We start from the raw sequence: 10026 nt of genomic DNA, 5'->3' as shown, positions 1-10026 counted from the left end.
CAGTTGAGCGACCGTGCTAGAACCACGGAACTCGAGAATGCCTAACACCTTCTCCCGGGTTAACAGAATTCCTTACTTAGATTTCTGGTTCGCGGACTGTAATACAGAGTCAATCTTTTCCTCGATTCGGGATTCAACCGGTGACTTGGGACACCATAAATCTCCTAAGTGGCGACTCTGAATTAAATAATAAATCCCGTTTCGATTGTCCCTTAATTGGAAAAACTCCCCCTACGCCCCTGCGGGCGCATGTGAAAAAGGAGGTGTGACACGTCCATCCCCGCGTTCATCTTCATCACCCACTCTTTACCGAGCGAGACGTCTTCTGGAAGGACCTCCACTTCATCATCGCTCGCCTTAGTGACAGATGGTTCATGGGATGTAAGCCCTTCATTTGACACAACCTCAGGTGGCACCTCCTGGCTCTTGTTGGTGGCATTCCTCTTTTTGCTACGGCCGCTCTTGCCAGCAACATCCTAGATGACGTTGGCTTGGGTGTTGGCAGCGTTAATTTCTCCTTCGTTCATCATTCCCTTAGTTGAAACCTTAGCTCTGATACCACGTTGTCATGTCCTTAGTTGTTAACTAAGTACACGCGCGACACTTGACAACTCGCTCACGATCTTGCACAACTTGCTCACATTCTTGCTATGTCAAGTCAGCCTTACTATACTCAAGATCGCTAAGAGAATGGAAGAAAGAACACGAGAGAGTTGTTAAAGGAAACTTTGTATTAGAGAGAACTTGAATTGTTTGTTTGGTGAATTACAAATGATTGACCCCCTTTATATACTAGTCTCCTAGGGGCTAGTGTGTAAATATTAACTATTATACAAGTCCTTGATATTTACAAGATAAGGGCTTTCTCTAGAATTCTCTACAAGCCTAGATGATTCCAAGGACTTTCTTAGCAAATCCATAAGGATCTAGGTTCTTCCTAAGAAAATGTCTATACCTCTCTAGAATCTTCTCACAAATGCTAGTCTTCTTCTTATGTAAGCTTCCACATGACATTAATATACGCCAAATGGCGCCTCTGTGGCATGATGACATGACGGGTCATCACGTTAAAAGCTCTTTTCTTCCTTAACTAACCGGTTCTTATTTTCTATTTCAACATCGTGCTCCTTAATTATCATATTATACAACTAGGGTTATTTTACCATTTTAACATTTCAAATGAAGCTTAATAAGCTTGTTTAATGATAAACCCAAATTTAATGGTCTAGCAAGGATCAATAGTGTTAGGTTGATTAAGGCTACCACGTTAGGAACGGGTTGTTATACTAACAAAGCTATGTTTGTTGGTCGTCGCTTAAATATAGTCTGAATTTATTAATTTAGGTGGATAAGCTTTTATTATTCGTAAAGAATTAAGTATTTAGTATAGAATGGTTTTCTTCTGTAAATTAAAAGTTATGATTTTTATAACATTCAAATCATATTTTAACTTTTCCTACATTCGCGCAAAGCACAAGTGAATCAAAAATTTAATTCTACGGATTCAACTTTGAAGACTGCGTCTGCCTCTAGCGCAAAGTATAGACAATTACACCAATTAATAAATACGAACATTTTTTTTGCATTTAAATTGATTGAGAAAGTGAGAAACCCCATTTAGTTGATCAACTCTTCGGGTTTAAGTGGAGTGTAAACTCATTTAACGAAATATTATCACTACCTTTTTGAACGTTTTATTCGTTATATGTAAACACCGAATAAACTTTATAAATTATGTAGTTTCCCCCAAAAATAAAAAGTTTATAGCAGTTTCATAAAAATACTCCTAAAAGAAAAATGATTAAATTTCTGCTTTGTTTGATACACAAGCAGTAACACTTTCTAAGTTTATGTGAAAAAAAGAAAGGGATAAAAAAAAGGAAAGGAGAATCGAGTCGAGTCAGCCATAGACTTTCATGAACTAATTTATATAAGCCATATTAGGTGTCCGCGAAGGTAAGCTTCAGAAAAGAAGTTTTGGACCAATTTATATGGGCCATATATCCAATGTTAACAATGGGCCTGATGTTGATTTGCTCTACAGCTGGGAAATGGTATCTGTTGTTAAAGAGAAATATGAGCTGCAATTGTAGTACTTGAGAAAGGCGACAGAGTGTAGGTAGGTGGAAAGTGTTAGCGTTAGGCATGACGTTTCTTCTTTTGTTTTGTTTTGACTAAATGGGAGAGATAAAAGGTTTCCTTTTTACCTTGTGCTTTCGATCCTCCCCGTCTAAATTTTTATGTGTATTTGAATATTTATCATTATTGGGCTTGAAGCTCTTGAGTTTAAAATTTTTATTTGGAAGATTTCTTGTTTGATTCAAAGTGGGTGCTATTAAATATTGCTTATAATACCTTCTAGAAGTTCATACTGAAATTTGATAGCGTTTGGACCTGATTTGAGGTGATTGAGATCGAAATTTTCAGTTAAAAATCAAAGAAGAACACAGCTACAGTATACCGCTACGGTATATAATATGTTGTAGGAGTATATAGCTAGTATACTATTATATTTTACAATATACTGCAACGGTATATTATAATCGAAGAAGAACATAGTTACCTAACAGTATACTGCTACAGTATACAATATACTATAGGAGTATATAGTTATACTGCAACAATATACTATTATAGTATACAATATATTGTTATAGTATACTGTAATAATATGCAATATACTGTAACAATATGTTGTAATAGTATACAATGTACTATATTAGTATACTTATTACCCGTAAATTCACTTGCCTTTTCCCTTTTAATTTGCTTTAAGCTTTTATCCAGCGTGAGAGGCAAATTAAAAATGCAAAAATAAAATAAAATATTATAGTATGCCATATAATGTAACGGGATACTCTTACAATTAGATCTTTTTAGAATTTTTTGAAATTTTTATTGACAACTGATATTATTTCAGTTTAATAATTGAATTAAACTTTTTTTAACTTTTTGCGTATAATTGTATACCATGTTGGTATATCTATATACTATATTGGTATCATATGTTAGTTAATATTTTTTTAGTTGTATTAGCTACATTTAATTGATACACAATTTGATTTTTCTTTAGTAATAATATAAAAAATAATAATAAAAAATAGTGAAAATAGTAAATGAAATTAGATTATGAAGAGAAAAAGAATATATAAAAAAAGTTAAATGAAATTAGAATAGGAAAAAAGAAAAAAATACGAAAAAAATGAAAAAAAAAGAAAAAGAGAAAAGAAAAAAGAAAAGAAAAGAAGCATAGAAATAAAAAAGAATTGGAGAATAAAGAAAAACTTCCCCACGAAACCTACTATGGGTAGGAAATATAATTAGTTTATGGGTAGAAAAATAAATGGGTAGACAAGGGTAATAATTTTATTTTTGTAGGTAATTGTGTCAAAACCCTTTTAAGGAACACCAACAACAACAAACCTAGTGAAATTCCACAAGTGGGGTCTGGGAGGGTAATGTGTATGCAGACCTTACCCCTACCTTATGAAGGTAGAGATGCTATTTCCGAAAGACCCTCGGTTCAAGAACGGTAAATATGAAGCAATAGAGAAACAATAGCAATAACAAGGTAATAAGACAATGGGAGCAAATAATACGAGTAATACAGAGATCCAGGGAAACTACAAGAATAGTGTCAATCCTACTGATAATAATGACACACCGTATAAAAACAAGGGACTAGGAATAGGAAAATACCCGACTAGTACTACTACTACTGGTAAGACAAGGCGAAACTCTAGACTGTCTATCAACTCACCACCCTAATTCTCGACCTACACACCTTTCTATCGAGGGTTATTTCCTCGGTAAGTTGGAGCAAAGCCATGTCCTGCCTGATTACCTCATGCCAGTTCTTCTTAGGCATCTCTCTACCCCTCCTCTGACTCGCCATGAGAGTCTCTTCTCTTCACATGTCCGAACCATCTCAGCCTTAATTCCCGCACCTTATCTTTCACAAGAGCCACACTCACTTTGTCCCTAATATATTCATTTCAAATCTTGTCTTTTCTGGTATGCCCACACATCCATCTCAACATCCTCATTTCTGCTACTTTCATCTACTAGGCATGAGATTTCTTAACTAGCCAACATTCGGCTCCATACAACATGGCCGGTCCAACTATCGCTTTGTAAACTTGCCCTTAAGTCTAGGTGGCATATTTCTGTTAAACAAAATAACAGAAGCGAGCCTCCATTTCAACCACCCCACTCCTATACGATATGTGACATCCTCGTCAATTTTTCCGTTACTCTGTATTATGGACCCAGGATATTTGAAACTATCTCTCTTGGGGATGACTAGTGTATCAAGCTTCACGTCTACTTCTGTTTCATGCGTCCCAACACTGAACTTACACTTCAAGTATTCTATTTTTGTTCTGCTCAACTTGAAACTTTTAGACTCTAAGGTCTGTCGCCACACATCCAAGCTAGCATTAACCCCGCAGCGCGTCTCGTCAATCAATACTATATCATCTGTAAATAACATACACCATAGCACATCTCCTTGGATATGTCGCGTCAGGACATCCATCACCAGTGCAAATAAAAGTAGGCTAAGAGCTGATCCATGATGCAACCTCATCACCATTGGGAAATAATCCAAGTCTCCTAACCACAGTCCTCACGAGAGTCTTAGCTTCATCGTACATGTTCTTAATCATCCTATATATGCTACCGGAATGCCGCTGACCTCCAAACATCTATATAGAACCTCCTTATAGACTTTATCGTAGGTTTTTTCTAGCTCAATGAACAGTGTAGACAAGTGCAAAGGTAATGACTATCTCCATTACCACAATCCAGTGAGCCTAGCAGCAACTCCATGGGTAGGAACAGCCTGCAAAAGCCCAATATTTGAGGCCCATTAAGTTAGAAATGACACCAGGTAGCCACTTTAAGGAGCTGTTATTTAGGAATTAGCCTATGTATCCTAAATTTTAGTTTTCAGTTTAATTTTTTCAGAACAAAAAGATCCTAAATTGTCCTGAATTTGAGATTTTTGGTTCAAATTTTCATGACAAAATAAGTATTGGCTAATACCTAAGTAGCAGTCCTAAGATTAGCTATTTGTGTACTTCCCCCTTATAAATTAGCCTTGTTGCTCAAATAGTCAAAGTTAGATTTAATGTTTATTTTTTCTAGTAAGTATACATAAATTATACATCGATTATATACGGTTATACAAATATTATTTATGGATTATACATTTGTCGACTATTTTTAATTTAAGTGGTTGGATGGGCGGTTAGTTGGGTTAAATTGAACTAACCCCTAATTCTCCACATAATACATACCAATCCGCCAGTAACAAATTTGAGGAGAAGGCAAGCAACTGTAGAGCCAAGCAATTGGGCAATCCAGTAGAAGAAACCAGTCAAGATAGTTATATTGACACCAACAACCAATCCAAAGGTGACAGCTGGATTCAAATGGCCACCTGAGATATTGGCTGCCATTGAAACTCCAACAAACAATGCAAATGCATGAGCCACCGCAACTGCTACTAAACCAGCTGGGTCTAGAGCTGCATCTGTTGTCAACTTATCTGCAAAATCCCCCAACAAATAAAAAATACTATAGTTTGATATATAATATATTTTTTTCTACTAAATAGACACTTCGTAGTGGCGAAGTCAGAAATTTCCTGGAGGTTGTTCAAACCTGTAAAAAGTAAAAAAAATTTCCCGACAAAAAGTGTTCAATATATATTGGATACATCTAAAATCTAATATTTTACTTTTATACATAGTGTAATTTTTCGTAATATTTCAACGATTGACCACCCTTAGCTAGGTGGCTTCGCCCCTGCCCATAGCATGCAAACTTTAATAAAAAAAATCTTTTGAAACATGTATGTTTTCTCATTGGGCGCCCGAGACTCATAATCTTTTCTAAGAACATTTCTATGACGATAAGCATAAAGACATAATTAGTTCCACGACATTGATCATATAAACTTATTATATTCTGTCTTTGTAACGAAATAGAGGTTAAATTTGAGTGACTTATGACATCACAATAAGGAAAGTAAACATCAATAGATGTTACAATAATATATTACTTACTCTAAGAAATTGCAGATCCAACACTGAACTTACACTTCAAGTATTCTATTTTTGTTCTGCTCAACTTGAAACTTTTAGACTCTAAGGTCTGTCGCCACACCTCCAAGTTAGCATTAATCCCGCAGCGCATCTCGTCAATCAATACTATATCATCTGTAAATAATATACACCATAGCACCTCTCCTTGGATATGTCGCGTCAGCACATTTATCACCAGTGCAAATAAAAGTAGGCTAAGAGCTGATCCATGATGCAACCTCATCACCATTGGGAAATAATCCAAGTCTCCTAACCACAGCCCTCACGAGAGTCTTAGCTTTATCGTATATGTTCTTAATCATCCTATATATGCTACCGGAATGCTGCTGACCTCCAAACATCTATATAGAACCTCCTTATAGACTTTATCGTAGGTTTTTTCTAGCTCAATGAACACCATATGCAAGTCTATATTCCTCTCCCTATACTGCTCCATCAACCTCCTCACAAGATGGATGGCTTCTGTAGTTGACCGCCCCTGCATGAATCCGAATTGATTCTCCTAAATAGACACACTCCTTCTCACCCTCCTCTCCACTAGCCTCTACCAAATTTTCATGGGGTGACTCAACAGCTTGATACCCCTATAGTTGGTGCAGTTCTGGACATCGCCCTTATTCTTGTACAACGGAACCATCAAACTCCACCTCCATTCTTCCGTCATATTCTTCATCCTAAAAATGACATTAAACAATCCAATAAGCCACTCAAAGACTGCCCGGCTTACGTCCTTCTAAAATTCCACCGGAATCTCGTATGGTCTGGTCGCCCTACCCCTACTCATCCTCCACATAGCCTTCTCAACCTTCTCAATTTTAATACGCCTACAACACCTGAAATCTCGCTGGCTTTCTGAGTTCTCCAACTCCCCGAGCACAATGCTCATGTCCCCATCCTCGTTCAGGAGTTTATGGAAGTATGTCTACCGCATGCGCCTAATACACGACTCTTCCACCAATACCTTACCTTCCTTGTCTTTGATACACCTCACTTGGTCCAGGTCACGAGCCTTCTTCTCTGTCGCCTTGGCTAACCTGAACAGTTTTTTGTCACCGCCTCTGCCCCCAAGTTCCTCATACAAGCGCTCAAAGCCTACAGATTTAGTTGTCGTGACCGATAACTTCGCCTTTTTTTTGTCTTCTTGTAGTGTTCCATATTCGTCCTCTTCTCCTCCCCGTCGGCGCTCTCCATTAGTTTCATATACGTCTCTTTCTTGGCTTCCACTCTATGGACCTCTCCATTCCATCACCAGTCCCCTTTGTGACCTCCGGAGTGACTCATAACACCTCCCTAGCAGCTTCTCTAATGCAATTCGCTGTTGCGGTCCACATACTACTCGCATCCACATTGCTCTCCAAGCCCCCATAGCCAACAACTTCTCCCCCAACTCTTGAGTTTTGTCCTTAGTCAAGGCTCCCCACTTGATCTTGAGTTGACCATTCACTGTTCTCCTTTCCTTACTTTCTCAATCTCTGAGTCCATTACCAAGAGCCTGTGTTGTGTCGAAAGCCATTCTCGTTTAAGGAAGTTTTGCAAAAATGGAATTGCACTTGGAAGATTGATAAATTATACTTGTTCAATTGTTCACAAGTTTAACCGGATGGACTAATCTTGTCTATGTTATTCAACTGTTCATAAGTTTTGCATATCAACCCTAACTTAATATTATCTCCATTCTACTCATCTTGTCAAATTATTCACAAGTTTTTTAGATGAGTAAATCTTTCACATGTATTCAATTATTAACAAGTTTTCCCGACTAACCACCTATTTTGTCGAAAAATTCACAAACTTTATCGGATGGAAAATTGTTCAACTGTCCCATTTAAATTATAAACAATTTTAGTAATGTGATTACACTTTGTTTTCCAAAAAAAAATGAAAAACATCTGTTCAAACGCAAGTACAATGAAGTTAGTAATTTCAAAACGAATCATACTTGTCTGTAAGAGTTTAATAAATCGTCTCTCTTAGAATTAGGTAGTCATAATGACCAAAGTTTTAAATATAGAATTAAATTATCAATTGATGACATGTTAAGTACGTACTATTAGACCATCAAATATAATTGAAACAAGTGTTAGAAATCTAGAAGACGGATAAAAATGAAGATGTTGGAAGCGCTGTCACGAATAAAATCATCATTAGAAATTAGAGTGGAATAGTTCATTGACATTGTCCGGAAAAAGAATAGATTTTCATAGCACACAAATACCTGACGGATAATGGAAATAAAATAAAATACAACAAAACTATATTTATTATATAAAGAAAGAGTTATAGAACACAAAACAGTGTGATATAAGTATTAATTAATTAAGTAAATAAACATTACTCGTATAAGAGATTAGAGTTTAAATTTTAATAGAAAACAAAAAACATTAGATATTGTTAATTGTTATATGTTTAAGCATCGATAAGTAGAATTATCCAACATCTCTACTATTGAGAGGTACTCCCTCCGTCCTAATTTATATGGTGTTTTTTTGCTTCTCGAGATTCAGCCTATGCAAACTTTTGATTAATATTTTAAAATATATTTTTTATTACATTAACATAAAAGAATTGCTACTTATAGTACTTTTCGTATAATATAATAATATTTAAATTTAATTTTAAAATATTTTATTAATCCAATTTAATTTTTTTAATTAATTTTAACTCTTTAAAAAATATAAATTAAAATAGAGAAAGTAGTATATGGGACATGAGCATTTTTTAAATATAAAAAAAGAAGTAAAAATAAAGATTATACTACTTAGTAGGAAATAAAATGTGGGAGAGGGAGGGAAGGAATTAGTGGGTGAAAATGAGGGAGAGGTAGCTATCAAGACTTTAGAAGTATGTGGCTAAGAATTGTTTCATTTGATCTACTTTTGTGAATTTTGACATCTGTCTGTGGGCCCAACAACAAAATCCAGAACAAGCCACGCTCGCCACGACTTCTGGATTCTCACGTGTCCAATGGCGATGGACCACCTCTCTATTTAAAACCCACCCCCAAAAAAGAATTTTTCCCTTTTTTGCTCGTTTTAAGTCGGCAAAACAGGACATTTTGAGAATAAGTAAAGTACTCGTGGTGAAATTGAAACCTTCAATATGTTTTTAATAGGTAAATATTAAATTAAAATATAATATTTTTTATATATACTATATATGTTCCTTTGTTTATTATTTTGTCGTCTTTTGAACGATAGAACGAATTATTGGTGATGTGTAGGATAACCATCTATGTCATTGGCGATTCAATTCTACAACTCTTGAAAACATGTATATAAAACTTGTTTAGGCTTCATACCCCATGGGCCAAAAGGTTAGGGGACGGTGGGGCATGACAAAAGGAAATAGATGGTGGTGGCAATTGGGCATAGATACACACACATATATTGCTATAATTTTTTTTAAAAAGAAATAATGGCAGGGATAAAGTTCGCATACACAGTATTCTTTCTAGATTTCACTTTGTTAGGACCGAAAAAACAGATGTCATGCGGAAGCTAGCAAAGCAAACCTTCAACGACGATAAACCAAACAACAAAGGAGAAATCTACCAAAAGAGACACAAACATTTAACGTGGTTCGGTCAACTGACCTACGTCCACGACGGAGATGAGCAATCGACTATAATAAAGAGAGTACAAAATATCGAGAGAACAACCTCACGAAGAGGCAAAACACAAGTGACACACTAACACTTGTCCTGTAAAGTTCTCCCCCCTAAACATGCCTCTCAAGCCTCCTATGACTACATTGTGTATGCTACTGAATGAGAATGAATGATACTCCATTTATAGAAGTCCAAACATTTTCCTACAAGAAAAAAGACTAGCCAAATATGGAAGAGTTATATTTTTCCCTCTAGGAAAAGAGAAAACTCAATTATGTTAAATATGTCGTCCTTTCCTTCATGAGATAG

The sequence above is a fragment of the Nicotiana tabacum genome, chromosome 7, assembly GCF_000715075.1.
Source record: "Nicotiana tabacum cultivar K326 chromosome 7, ASM71507v2, whole genome shotgun sequence".
In the NCBI taxonomy this organism is placed as follows: domain Eukaryota; kingdom Viridiplantae; phylum Streptophyta; class Magnoliopsida; order Solanales; family Solanaceae; genus Nicotiana; species Nicotiana tabacum.
This window is presented reverse-complemented; position numbering follows the sequence as displayed.